At 36.3% G+C, this 14,137-nt stretch overlaps 1 protein-coding gene across 29 annotated transcripts in view; it reads left to right on the forward strand.

Moving 5' to 3' along the window:
• The window catches only part of NRXN1 (neurexin 1), a 680,932-nt gene that overhangs the window by 257,668 nt on the left and 409,127 nt on the right, over nucleotides 1–14,137 (forward strand). The gene's annotated exons all lie outside the window — the stretch shown is intronic.

The raw sequence follows: 14,137 nt of genomic DNA on the forward strand, positions 1-14,137 counted from the left end.
GAAAATGTTTGAAAAGAAAATACTTCTCTATATTTCATCTGCCACTATATTTGGGGGAAAAAGCCAGAATATTTTGCTCTGTGTGAGATAAGGCAAATTTAAAAGATTGCAAAACGCAAACTGGATTTCAAGAGCCAGCCAATAAACTGACAAAAGCTGGCAGGAGGATTTTGATGAGTCTTGTTCCTCCAGAATCATAGAACAGGAATTCTCAAAATGTCATTTTCCTGGACATTGTAAGGCTGCAAACCTTGTTTGAGAGTGATGTTTAGATGTTTGTTGCCCATATTCTCCACTTTAGTCAAGGTTTTCTTTTCCATACTAGAAATGCTGATCTTTTTAAGGTCGTTTAATCCAAAACCATAGGAAGTTAGTGGGCTGTGTTCCTGTGATTTCTTGCACATCAGCTAGGGATGTATTATATTAGAAAGGGAGATTTGATGATGTATTATACTAAAAGTTATGGTCATAAAGTTCTATGAGAACATAATACTGTAATGCAGAGTCCAGAATTGGCTGGTAAAATCAGAAAGCCTGAGCACCTAGATGCCAGCTTCCTGTCCCTTCCAACTTTTGCTCACAAAACAGACTTATTTACTACTGCTATTGTGATACTTGTTTCTGTCGGGGAAACCTCTGTCAGACCTGTCAGGAGTTGGCAGATTTGTTCTGTGCTTTTCCAGATGAGACTCTGCTTTTAGGCATAATCACAAATGCAATTGGCTATGAGGAAATGGCATAAAACTGAGTCAGGGGAGCTTTAGTTTGGATATCAGGAAAAAGCTTTTCACCCAGAGGGTGCTTGGGCCCTGCAACAGGCTCCCCAGGGCAGTGCTCACAGCACCAAGCCTGGCAGAGTTCAAGAAGCATTTGGACAACAAACTCAGGCACATGCTGTGACCCTTGGGTTGTTCTGTGCAAGGCCAGGAGCTGGACTGGATGGTCCTGATGGGACCCATCCAACTCCCCATATTCTGTGATAATTCTGAACAAGACAGGAATTAGATAATTTGTTTCTGTTTGTTCTGTAAGGTTTGATTTTTTTTTTTCTTGGGTTTTTGTGGGTTTTTTTTTAATGTAAAATCTATACTTTGCCAAGGAAAAAAATCCCTAAAAAATGAATGGTCCCTTTCCAAGACTTATTCAAGTCTTGGAAATAGAAATATCCAAGGAATTTCATATGTGTGAAAGCTACTGAGGACTGAGATGCTGCTTTGCCATTTAGACTCTGAATATTTTCCAAGTTTTAACTGGGCAGCTTGAAAGTTAGAATGAGACAAGAGTTCTTTCTTTACTTCCAGATAGTAAAGATTAAATGCATGCTTTAAAACATTTTAATGAACAAGAGTTGTAGAAATATAAAAATCCACATGTGCCTATTGAGACAATCCCAATATCATCTAATTGTCAAACTAAAAATACAGTTATTTAACTTTTTTATGATTGCCTCAATATGTTTAGCTGGAAGCTAGGTTGATATTTCCACCAATTTTTCCTGAAACATACATTTAATAAGAATCAGAATGGTTTAAAAAAAAAATCTAAGCCAGTTTTTAAGCCAATTACCTAAACGTTTTAGTGTTGTTCTATGCTCAAAAGAACATATTCTTTCATGCAAAAGTCTCTAGTCAAGTCAGTTTTTCGGGTATTTGCAGCTCTAGATATCCAGTCTTAAAAAGTGCTTATTTTGATGTCAACTGAGAATTGTAGCTTGCAAAAATTGGTTATTTCTTTAATTACATGTGCAGCTCAGATATCTTCAGACTTGCAAATTATAAGGTTATGCCTAGGAAGAGAAGGATAAAATAAATTGAAAATTCAGTGCGGTGACTGATGTGGGTAAAAGCCTCAGTATTTGGGCTCAGCTATGAGCATGTAAACAAATTTTACAGAAATCCTTCTTTTGTATCTGTGTTTGGGGGTTCCATTGTTATCAGTTTCAAGAACTGATATGCTGATATAATCAAGAACTAATATGCTGATATAAACTTCTCATGGGTATTATTTCAGCTAAATTAATATAACAGAGACTAGCAGGAGCACTTTTTTTTTGTTTTGTATGTGGGTTTTGTTTTGTTTTTTTTTCTCTCTGACCAAAGACAAAAATGAAAAAGGTATGGTGCATTAAGATGTTTTGGAAATTGGTCCAAGTTAAGGGGTAGTGACACATGATACAATTCATTATGCCAATACTAGAGATGGAAAAGGTAGTGTTTTGCAATCACTAATTCAGCTATGAAGTAAATGCCAGACTTATGTAAGTAATGGATAAGAGCAAATGCTCCAAGTTGAAATAAATCACATTAATCAGTATGCCAACCTTCCTTTTTGTACAGGCACAGAGGAAGTTGTTAGAAAGCATAAGACTTGTCAAGTTTGTCATTTCTGTGAGACAGATTTAGAAATAATGTGAATAACAGCAAAAATGATGTCTCGAGACTGCTGTATCTGTTGAGTCAGATTATTAATATCAAAGGCTGCTAGGAATTTGAGTTACTTGACTTGTACTTTGAAAGTGCATCGCTATCCTCAGCTAGGGGCCAGCTTTCACAAGACCAAATTATTAACATTGCAGTTTCTGAGAGGAACCTGCCTCCTGTCATCCTCTTGGTATTCTTTGTCTTTGTGAAAGCCAAACACTTCCAAAGACTCCTTGGTGCCCTGGGTCTGACTCCATCCCAAGCAGAGTGAGCCCTCCTTGTTTCTGCCAACATCACAGCATTTAGTCACATGCCCTGGTCTATGTTACATTTACGACATAATATAAGTATTTTTTTCCCCAGAATTTTTATTCATGCTCGCTAAATATTGTATTCAAAACTATTTTTCAGTCAGAATGAGAGTGCTTATTTATTTTTTGTTGAAAGGTAAATGCTTTTTTTCTTTGTAGATACGATAGTAATGACTGCACTGAGTTTTGCCTTCTTACCTACTCCTAAACTAAAGTTTTTATTAGACACCATTAACTGCTTGCTAAATAATCTTGTTTTAGCCTTTAAATAGGAAGGTTTCTCATATTTATTAAACATTACAAGTCACTTCAGCAAGACTAAGGCCCCACTAGAGAGAGCAGAATCTTGAAAGTAATTTTGTCCAACTTTTCCAAAGCAAATGAATGCTGCAACTCTTTGCATAATCTTGTATTGTGTTGTGAAATGGAGTTGTGCTGAGATAAATACAAGCAATTGTTACTACCATAGATGTGGTTACCTTAACTCTTTAGTTAGGTTTCATGTATGTCCTTTATTAATTTTTTTAATATATGTATAATTCAGCATATGCCATGTGTAATCCCAAGAAAGTATTTTAGGGAAAAGAGAAAATCATTTTTGCCTGACACTTTTGTCCAAGGAAAAACCTGTTTCCCTCCCACTTTTCTGAAGGGTACTTGAGAACATTTGACAATATGTTTTATATTTAAAGTAGCTTCAAGTTGAAGTGCTTATTTGAAATAAAAAAAAATTCTAATGATGAAAAGAAATGACAGAACGTTGCTGAGACACTCGATGTACCCAAAGACATAGGGAAGTGATAAATGCCTAATTGCACCATCTACCCTTTACTCAGACTTAGTTTTCTTCACAGCTTTTTTTAAAAACCCAGCTCCCTGTGAGGAGTGTTTATTTTGACAGACACATTTACATAATCACAAATATTTTGCAGAACAATATACTTTTAAAAGCTGAAAATTGTGATAAATTGCAATAAGCAGCAATAACTCATGTCAAGGTACTTTGCTGGCAGTTCATTTTGTATGGCAAGCTGCTTTTCTGGAATATTCTTAGATGAACATTCTTGAAGTATTATATGGCTTTTTTTCTGATTATCTCTCAGAAGAATTGATTTGGCTTGAGGCTGAGGACATCTTGCTCAGTACTAAACCAAAGGTAAATTGTATTGTCTGAAATTCCTTTCACATTAAGGTGACCCGAAAGTCTCAGGCTTGGAGATCATCAAGCAGAATCAGACCCCTTTAAACACCACACTTAAGTGTGCTCTGTTGCATTCTCTCACTGCAATGAGATGACATGTCTTGAAAATCAAATAACACATCCCTGCTTCTTATCAGGACACTGGTAATTAACTTTAATTAGTTCAAACAGCTGCCTCTATTTTGGAGGACAGCTATAACCTCAAAAAAATTTATTAACATAAACCTGACCCATAGGTAGACTTTGCTTAGAGATGGCTTTAAATAGAAAAGCAATGCCTTAGAAATATCCCATTGATTAATTTTTTTTTCTTGGAAGTCTCTAAATGCTTTTAGCCACACACATTGTGGGCTATAGAGATCAGGGGTTTTTTATGCTGGAAGAGCCCTGCTTTTCCTCTTGCTACTCTGCATGAGTGCTGCTTCTTCATTTGCCACTTCAGAAAATATAGGCTGTTTAGAGAAGGAGTGTGGGCACAGAACCAAAGGAAAGCACTGGCCAGCTGTACCTCTCTGTCTTGGAGCACTGGGGAGGGAAAAGCTGCCTCTGAGTAACATGTGGTGGTTTGATGCCTTTGTCTTGCAATTACAGTAATGACCTTGAATGCAAAAGTACCACAGAAAACTTATCTTCCAGTTGTCATAGGTGTCTGAGAAGGCAAAGATGGTTGCAAAACACTGATGTGATGAGTTGCTCATGTTGTAGTACTGGAAAGTTAAAAGAATATGTTAAAAGGGTTGTAAGGATTCAAAAGAAATTGCAGGTAAAGGTAGAGAAGGAATTTCCTGGATGTCTTCTAGGAAAGTGCATAGTATAGTTAATGGGTGGAGATTTGATCTTCTTTTTTATTTTAAAACTATTTAGCTTATCTTGGTAGACCAGAATTTAGCTGGCAACTGCATAAATTATTGCTAAATTAATATCACAGAAAATCAGAGAGCTGTTAAGCTAAGGGGGAAGAACCGTGCTGGCTCTCAGAATGGGAGAAGCAAAATTTCTACAGCTTGTCAACTGGTAGCCAACTTCACTCAGCCAACAGTCAGCCAACAGAGCTGAGAGGGTTTCTAAATGGAGGCTGGCCAAAAGCTCATAAAAGAGGGCCATTTTCCTCTCAGTGGAACAGAAGGGTCTTTCAAACCAGGAGTTGGGAAAGGGGGATGAGTCCAAACCAGAGAGCAGCTAAAAACACCCAGAGCCAAGAGCCAGCTATTCAGCTGGGGTAACCTATACAGGTGAGAGAGAAGAGGAAGAAAAAGCCAGTTGGGTGTTTATTATTCTGGAGAAACAATAAATTAAGATTCATAAGTTGGCAACTAATAAAAAACTTGCAGGAGAGGCTGAAGGAAGGAAGGAAATCTAGTGAGGGGTGGAATAAACCTCCCTCATTTCACCAAAGGATATATAGAATTGACATTCTGTATTTAATTTGAAGCCTACAGTTATTTTCCTATGTCTTCAATCATGTTTATTATGGAAAAAATATTTGTTCAAGTATTTCAGGTGTTCAGGGTTAGTGTGTTGGTAACTGCATTTTTTTAACAAGTTTCTGTTCATGTTCAGACCCCTGATCTCCCCTACTTGGATTGTGTTGAGCTCATTTTAGATTTTAATTTAAGACTCATTATTTTTCTCTTTTTGTAACAACTTCCATTTTTAACTTGACTCCTACCCTAATGAAAGGTAACTCGGGTTTTATGTACATCTGTCATGTTGCCTTTAAATGCACTTGAGTTGAACTGTTCCTTAGAAAATTCATTTTTGCATATATATGATCTTTTTGTTTTTCCATTATTTGCTTCTGTATTTTATGACCTTGAATTTAAAGTTTTAAGTGCTAAAGATAGGGAATTTCTAGCAGAAAATGAATATTATGCTAAAGAAATAATCCTTGAATCTTACAAATGGTAGTGATGATGTTCTGCTTTACAGCTCCTCTTTCTTGTAGTCCTTAAAGAGTTCTTTTATTTGATCTTGGGTAAGAATGGTTAATGGAGAAAGAGGAAAACCAGCACATTTCTGACTTTGCTGAAGAATTAGTCTTTGGTAATTCTTACTGCACTGTGAAAGAAAAAAGAGGAGAAAAACTGAAATCCAGCATGACAACTGAGTTTCCTGCAGCCCTTTCCTTTTCCCAAACAGTCATTAGAGGTAGCGCATTTAATTTGTTTTCTTTCTTAGAATTTATACAGTATATTAATGCAAAGCTGCTTGTGCCTTAAATAATACATTTTGTTTTCCTTTTGGTGATTCCTGTGTTTTTCTTCTTTTTATTTCGTGACTTATGTCTTAGTAAAGGCTTTATCTTTCCTAAGGAGCCTATAGAGCTTTTGTGGGACCAACTTGTCCCTAAACTCTGCAACTTAGCTGTTGCCAAGAAATTTCTATGAGTCCTTGCCATGGGAAGCAAAAAATAAAAAAAAAAAAAAAAAGAAGAAAGAAAGGAAAGGAAACTTGAACCCATTTCTTAAAAACAGAAAGCATAGCAACCACAGTCAGGAACATTTAGCAGTCTGGCAGCAGACAGCAGAACATACAAAGAATAGCAAAATAGTCTATTGAAGAGGAGAAAAAAGATCTTCAAAAGACTTGTGTCCACAGCAGGGTGAAAAACATAACAATCCCATTATCAATGTTATTAGAAAAAAAATGTTGATTTTCTTTTCTTCCTAAGTTCTGCCAATATATCATGTTAAATGATATTTCAGTAACTCGGAACATAAAAAGGCATTTTCTGGCATCCCCTTAAAATGTCTCTATTCAGGCAGTCAAAGGAAGAGAGAAAAGAAACAAGCAGTTCTGGGATCCACATTGAAAACTGCAGCAGAAAAGACTAGTTGGCCTAGAAGATGAGCTGTCATGACTGTATTAATTCTGCAAATAGGTGGCTTTGCCCATACTGCACAGGGAATCTAAATTCACACTCACAGTGTGCCTATAACTTTGTTTCTGTCAGTACTGGTTTTGTTTCTACAAGTGTATATAGCCATTAACAACTTTTTTGTTGCCTTAGAGTAATTAATATACCTACTTTGAACTGAATTGTGCGAATTCTTTTGGGTTTATGTTTTTCTGGTTTGGTTTGATTTTTTTTTCCCCCTATTCTTTTTACATCATTATTTGGAGGTAGGAGAGTGATGATTTTCAATCCACAGTAGAAGTATAGGTGTGCTGTTGAAATCATAGTGAAAATCCCTACGGTTGTGGTAATTTTAGCCTTTTTTTGGTGCCCATTTTCCTTCCTAGAATTTGCAGGGATAAGATAATTAGCAGTTAAATAGAGTATAAATTTGTGTACATTAAGTATGCCTGCTTTGTGTAAACAGAAGTTTTCCAAGTGCCTGATGTGCAATATATCCTGTGACTTTAAGGAAGGGGAGTGCAGAAAACATCCATGTAGCTTAGTTACAGAAACAACAAACATCACTAATTTGTTGTCTTTAGTTAGCCCTGTAGCGTGGCATTAAAGCACTTGCCAAGGCCATTATCAGGGCATAGGATGCTGTGCTTTTCTGTTCAATCACATGGATTGCTCAAGTTCATCTTTTATTTTGTGCAGCTTTTGAACAGAATGGATGCACTTTGGTGATTTTTTTTATCTGAATGTCTGCAGACTAGAAAGTCTGATCTGTATCATATCTGTTTTCCTTAAAAAGAAAATGGGGGATTCACACCCTGTAGGAAATGTGTGTGTAAATGTGTCTGATTTTGGATGAAGTTTCACTTGATTTTGTGCTGTAATGTAAGCTTCAGTCTTCTTGCTGTCCTGTGAGAGGATGATGTATTCAATTTACAGAGAAGCAAGGAGAAATTAAGTTCTCTGTGAGGCATTTAGGTGCAGGTTAAACCCAAATTCCTGGATTACTGGTTCTGACCTCCTAACAGACCTCCTAAGAGTCATTATAATGGTTTTCTTCTTTCTACCTTAGGTAAAAAGTAGTCTGTGGAGAGGTCTGAGTTAAAAAATCTGCTTGTTATATATAAAGCTATGAACAGTGCAACAAAAAGCAGAACAAAAAAAAATATCACCATACTGTATAAATAATGTTTGCCTTGCACAAGCCCATTTAATAGTTTTCAAAAGTTTGAATGTGATCTGTTTGCACTCTGTGGTTTTGGATGCTCAGACTAGACAGGAAGAAGAAACAGCAGAATGTCAAACTCCCAGATATATACGCTAAGGAATTTGCTGCACTGTAGTACTTTTCTCTTTTTTTTTTTTTTTGTTTGCTTATTTGATCAATTAAGTCAAGGGAGTTTTTGAGCTTAGTCTTCCAGAGCAGTTTCCCAGACCATATTAATTGATTTAAAACAATGCAACAAAATACACATGCTGTTTTTTTCTTCAAGTGTTTATGTATCCTAACCATGGAACCCTATGCTGTTGTCCTTAGGCTTACCTCCCACTTAGTAAGACTCTAGAGATACCTGGGTTTTATTTTGCGGCTCAGTGACCCCCTTTCTAAATGCCCCATCACCGCCACATTTGCATTTAAAGATAACAAACTTGACCTCAGGAGAACAAAAACCGTTTCACTTGAGGAAGAAAAATTTATTCCTTTGGAGCATTCAATATGCTCCTTAATGTCTTCTCTATGTTCAGAAAACAAAGCTGGTTTATGATGTAAAGGCTTTAATAGCTGTTGTCATTAATGTTGTGTGCTTTCACATTGTGTTCAAAAATGCACCCCATTGCAAACATTTGAACTTGGGCTCCTTAAGTTTTGTGTAAATAGTCTGTAGTTTATAGTGTTCCTTGATATTTTAATTTTGGAGCTTGAATATGCATGGAGGCATATTAGCAAAATGACAATCCTCCTGTGAGAAGCTGATGTTCCAAGATTAGTTCAAAGCCATACAGCAAGAGCTAAAAAAATACATGATGACTGTTAGTGGTCAGTTTTGCAGTTGGATTTCTGGGAAATGTGATGCTGTGGTCCCCAGGTAGGTCTCAACAAGCATGGAAATTCTAATGTCTGATAAAAAATTGCCTCAGGTTTCCCTTATTGCAAGTCCCATTGTTATAGTTTCTGACATCAGCAAGTTTCCTCCTGCTGAGGCCACTTTTCAGGGGAAATCTGTATGTTGGCAGCACCTACCTGAGCCATTTTGGGTGACATTAATTTCCATTTTGAAGAATTAACTGCCATTACATGCATCAGGTGATCCAGGTTTCACAGAAATATGAAAATATGAATGTAATCTTTTAGGGTAACAAAGATTTGTATAATCCAATTTTTAACAGGTTTTAATGCAGGGTTCATCCATTTATTCAAATTGCATTTATAAAAGTATTTTCCCTCATCTCTCAGTTAAGTAAATAGACAAGTTCTTTGCAACAAGGTCATAGTGGTAGGTGCTCTGAAATCCTGGATTCCCTCTCTGGTTCTCAAGGAACCTAGATGCTGCAAATCAGGCGATGTGATCAGCTTCTTGAGGATTATCTTTGGTTTTAAGAATGTAAATTAATTTGAAATAAATGCTTCATAATAATTTAAAGTATTTTAAAGCACAATGATAGAAAAGCCATTGTTGGGAGAGGTGGTCCGTATTTAGAAACATGTAAGGCACCATTTTGTAATAATGCCTTTTCTTCATTCATTATATTTGATGTGGGAAGGGCTGAACTTTGAATTGAAAATAGTGTTGTAATCTGTTGGGGTTTTTTCACACCTTTCATCATTCTCAATCTAATGGGATGGGGTCAGTAGAAAAAAACTGATAGTTCTTCTGTTTGGGTTTTTTTTTTAGTTTTTTAAAATTTTCTTGACTTGTACATTTGCTAATTGAACAGTTACAGATTTAGGATACATTCCTAGTACAAACTCCTTCTCTTTTCCTTCACCTTTTCTCAGGGTCACTCATAGATTTATACCTCTTTACTCTTCTGGAGTTCATTGCATAGTAGTGCCCCAGCTTGCAAAAAAAAAAAAGCTATGTATGATATATCTTTGGGAAGAATTAATTAATTTAGGTTGTGCTCCATGACTACAGACCACATTAAAGAGAGTGCTGAGCTTTAGGTAATAATTGCTGTCTTAAGGCTGTGTCTTAACAAATAAATCCAGCTCTGTGATATTGCAAGTTACCCAGCGTGTGGCCTAGGTGGTAGCAAAGGAAGCCTGTTATCTTGATTGTAAAATGTTCTGTCCTGTCTCTCTTAGGACATACATTTATTCCTCACTTTGGATAGCTTGGTTGCAAATTATATGGGGAATTGCTAACTGCTCTGTTTTTCTTGGGAGTTCAGGTGACCTTTTGCAGTTTCCAAGAATGAGGTAATTATATGTTTTAAAGACTGACATCTTGAAACTTACTTGATATTAGCAGTAAAGAACAGAGTGAATGCAAGGCAAATTCAAGGTGCTCTTAATGGCGTGATACAATTCCCTGAGGGCTGGCAGTTTCACATGCAGGAATCTTAGATTGCTGCTCAGGTATGAGAGTGCAAGAGCAAGCTAAAATCCAGGGCCAACCTGTATTTTTGGGGTCCCTTGTATGAAGGGAGGAAAATGATGGATCTGACTCCATGTTCTTAGAAGGCTAATTTATTATTTTATATTTTATTAAAGAATGTTATATTAAACTATACTAAAGAATAGAGAAAGGATGCAGACAGGAGACTACAAATAATGATAATGAAAACTCGTGACTTTGAAGAGAGAGTCCAACACAGCTGATGGTGATTGGTCATTAAGTTAAAACAATTCACATAAAACCAATCAAACAATGACCAGCTGGTAAACAATGTCCAAACACATTCCAAAGCAGCAAAACACAGGAGAAGCAAATCAGACAATTAATGCTTTCTTTTTTCTCTGAGGTTTCTTAGCTTCCCAGGACAGAAATCCTGGGCAAACAGGATTTTTCAAAAAACACGATGGTGACACCAACCCAGTGGATGCCAGCATAGTACTGGTGGGTTGTGTGGGAGTGAAGGGGATTGTGAGTCCAATATTTCTCCATTGCCAATTCCCTTCACTTGACTGATTGTGGATCCTTGTCTCTAAAGGAGGGAGAATGTACTGAGTTAACATTGTGGGCTGTGTGCCTCAGATGGAAATAGCAGATAATATAAGACCTATTAAAAATATGTTTGTCCTTACGTACCCAGAAGCAAGAGAAAAATTAAAAGGCAAAATCAATGGATAAATCAGTAAGCTATTTGTACCCTAGAGGCTGTTGTTTCTGAAGCATGTACCTTCATGAGTTATAAAGCAGATATTAGTCTCAGAATTATTCCTTACTCTTCAGTGGTTTTCCCAAAATTTATTGACAATTAATTTCTGTGAACGCACCGCTTTTCTCCTTTTGCTGTGCTTCACTGATGGCTTAGTACATTTTTCATGGATAGGGAGAGGGGTAAGAATCCCAGCATAACACCAGGAAACAGGCTCCCAAATGCAAGCTGTGTTCAGTTAATAGTTTACAGGTCTTTTCAGTTATGGTTCCTATATTCCTGGTTTATTACTAATTAGCCATGATAATTCAGTTCAAAATTTTCCATTTAGAAAGAGTAAATGAACATAAGCACATTCTAAAACTTAGAACATATGCACTCTAAAACATAGATATAGGCTTTATTCAAGTTTCCCCACAACGAATGCAATAAAATGCAGTCATTTTCTTCTCAGTAGCTGCAAAGTTTCAGTTGTGGAATAGGGAAGCACAAAATTGTCACTTAAAATATTTAGGGATTCCATGAATGTTTTAATATTGGTGGCATAAAATTGACAATATTTGTCACTGTTACTAAAGTATTCTAACAACGCTTCCCTCATACATTGTATATTAAGTTAATTAAAGAGCTGTTGATAAGTTATTGAGAAAACCATTTCAGTTTGTCCATTATGTTTTTAAACCATATTTATTAGAAATTATTATTTCTAAGTTGGCAGATTGCTTCAAATCATAGTAAGCTGTTTTAGACTTCAAGGAGAACCTAGCTTTAGTCTGCTGGGTTTTTTAAAAATCTATCGATTCCTAATTTAATATTCAGTTAACAAGTTTCATTAAGGTTGGACAGTTTAATTTATCCATAAACAATAATTCTTTTTGTACATTTATTCACCTTGTTCTGGAAGCTGCTATTGTTCAGTTGTCAATTTAAGATGATCTTCTCATGTTCTTTGTTGCTGTATTTACTTCCATTGTCACCAAGCCGGATTAAGTTCTAATAGGAGTCCATTTGTTCCTTTATTTATTGCATCCTCTGATAGTGTTTAATTCTTTTTGGTCTAATTCAGAAAGGTTGCCCCTGTAACTTCTTCAAATGAAGCAGGAGCTATCCAAAATCCCCTTGCCATAGAAAGTGGTCAATGCTTCATGAGACCAGATATCTCCAAGGCTCCTGGCTTCTTCTTCCTCCTCATCCTAAAGACAGAAAGCCACCCCAAGGGGGTCACTTGCATGTGCTTATTCTCCAGTACTTTTCTAATCTTCTTTGCACAGTCTGTGAAGTCTCAGGGGTTGTGGATGTATTTGATAAATGGAAATGTGAAACCTTACTATCTAATACTACAGTTTAGTCCAATTCTATTCGCTTGTGATGTCTTCAGTTGAAGAACACATTATCTGTCTCTGTAGCAGAGTAGCATTTCTGCTGTCAGCAATCCACTGTGAGGTTTTTCTGTTGTCTTTGGAGGAACAGCTCTCATGGGAGCAGCACTACTTGTACTCAACTCTGAAATAAAATTAAGAAATAGGCTTATTTATTAACTATTAGGATACATTTTATTATAGTAAAATAATTCTGACAAGTCTTATGATGAAATTTGCATAGTGGATAATGATATAATTGGAATGAACACAATTCTTACTGAAAAATGTCACTCTATCAATCATTTCCTTTTCTTTTAGTTTTAAACATTTTTCAATAGCAACTATCACTCGTGGGGTATGTCATCTTAGATTGTGCTAGTGCCTTTATTTCTAACAGTAGCACAACTCTGCAGTTCATCCACTGTGTGTTCCCTTACAGGGTGTCAGAGTGGGCTTCATGTGTGTTCAAACCAGGTCTCAGTGGAAATTAATCCAGAAGTTCTTTTCCAAGTATTTAGTAAGCACTTTCTAACCCCCAACAGGGTCGTAAAGTCCCAGTGATGGATCTCTGAACAGCTCCAAACTACACTGCATAGTTGGAACACTGGATCAGGGCCGGATGTGATCCAGCCCTGAATGGTGCAGATCTGTAGATGAAGAAGCCTCAGCACAAAGTGCTTCTTTTGCTGAACTGTTGCTTTTTATCCAAATTGCTTTTTAATGTAGGGCTGAACCTTAGAAACAGAGAAGAAAGTTTTAGCTTCTGTCGCTATGGTTTTGTATTCAGCCCTTCAGTGGTATTTTAGCTTGGGTGTGTAATTTATTGCACAATTAAAAGCATTGACAAAACACTTGTGTGCACCTTTGGTATTGGGGAGCTCATTTCAGCAGCTCTTGTATTATGAATAACAGAAAGAGCAGCAATTTGAGAGAACATGAATAAAGATTAGAGCCCTGGGAAGTGGTTGCATCGTGACAGGCTTCTTGGACCAAGCTAAAAGATGGTTTCAAGCAAGAATATTTGCTGCAGATGTCAACTGGATTTAAAACTAATATTGTCTTTCATTTTTATCAGAAAAGTCATAGAAAATATCTAAGTTGAGGGGTTTTTTTGTTAAATTGAACAGGCTCAAAGGTTTTCTTGGTTTTGATCTGTTATGCCTATTGGTTTGCCTATCTTATATAGCCTTATGGATTCCATGAATGTTACTACTCCTCAGCCCCAAGGACAAACTGAAAAGATGTTAAATTATGAAGTGTCTGACCTTGGTATATTTTCTGTACATGAAGAGAAGCGTTAAGACAGTGACAAAGGGTTTAGAGGAAAATGAAATCTCACACTTCTTTATAATAGCAGAATGGCTGTGCAGAAAAGGCTTTTAAGTAATCAAGGCCACACAAGCTAATTTGCAACTCATAGTATAAATTATGTGTAGATTCTTTCAGATTGTTGGAATTAACTCCAGGGATATTTTTAGAGCAACTTTGTTTGGTTTAATGAAAACAATTATTAAATCATTAGTCAATGAAAATAGTTATTTCATCTTGTTTGTATGTAAATTATCATATTCATATATCATCACCATTATCCTCTAAATAATGTGCCTATTCAAGATTGTGTCTCTTTGGTTAAAATGCTCAGGTTTCTCTGAGTAACTTCTCTGCTT

Source organism: Melozone crissalis, unplaced genomic scaffold (genome assembly GCF_028551555.1).
Source record: "Melozone crissalis strain CALT ecotype California unplaced genomic scaffold, PUWL_Pcris_2 ptg000081l_1, whole genome shotgun sequence".
Classification (NCBI taxonomy): domain Eukaryota; kingdom Metazoa; phylum Chordata; class Aves; order Passeriformes; family Passerellidae; genus Melozone; species Melozone crissalis.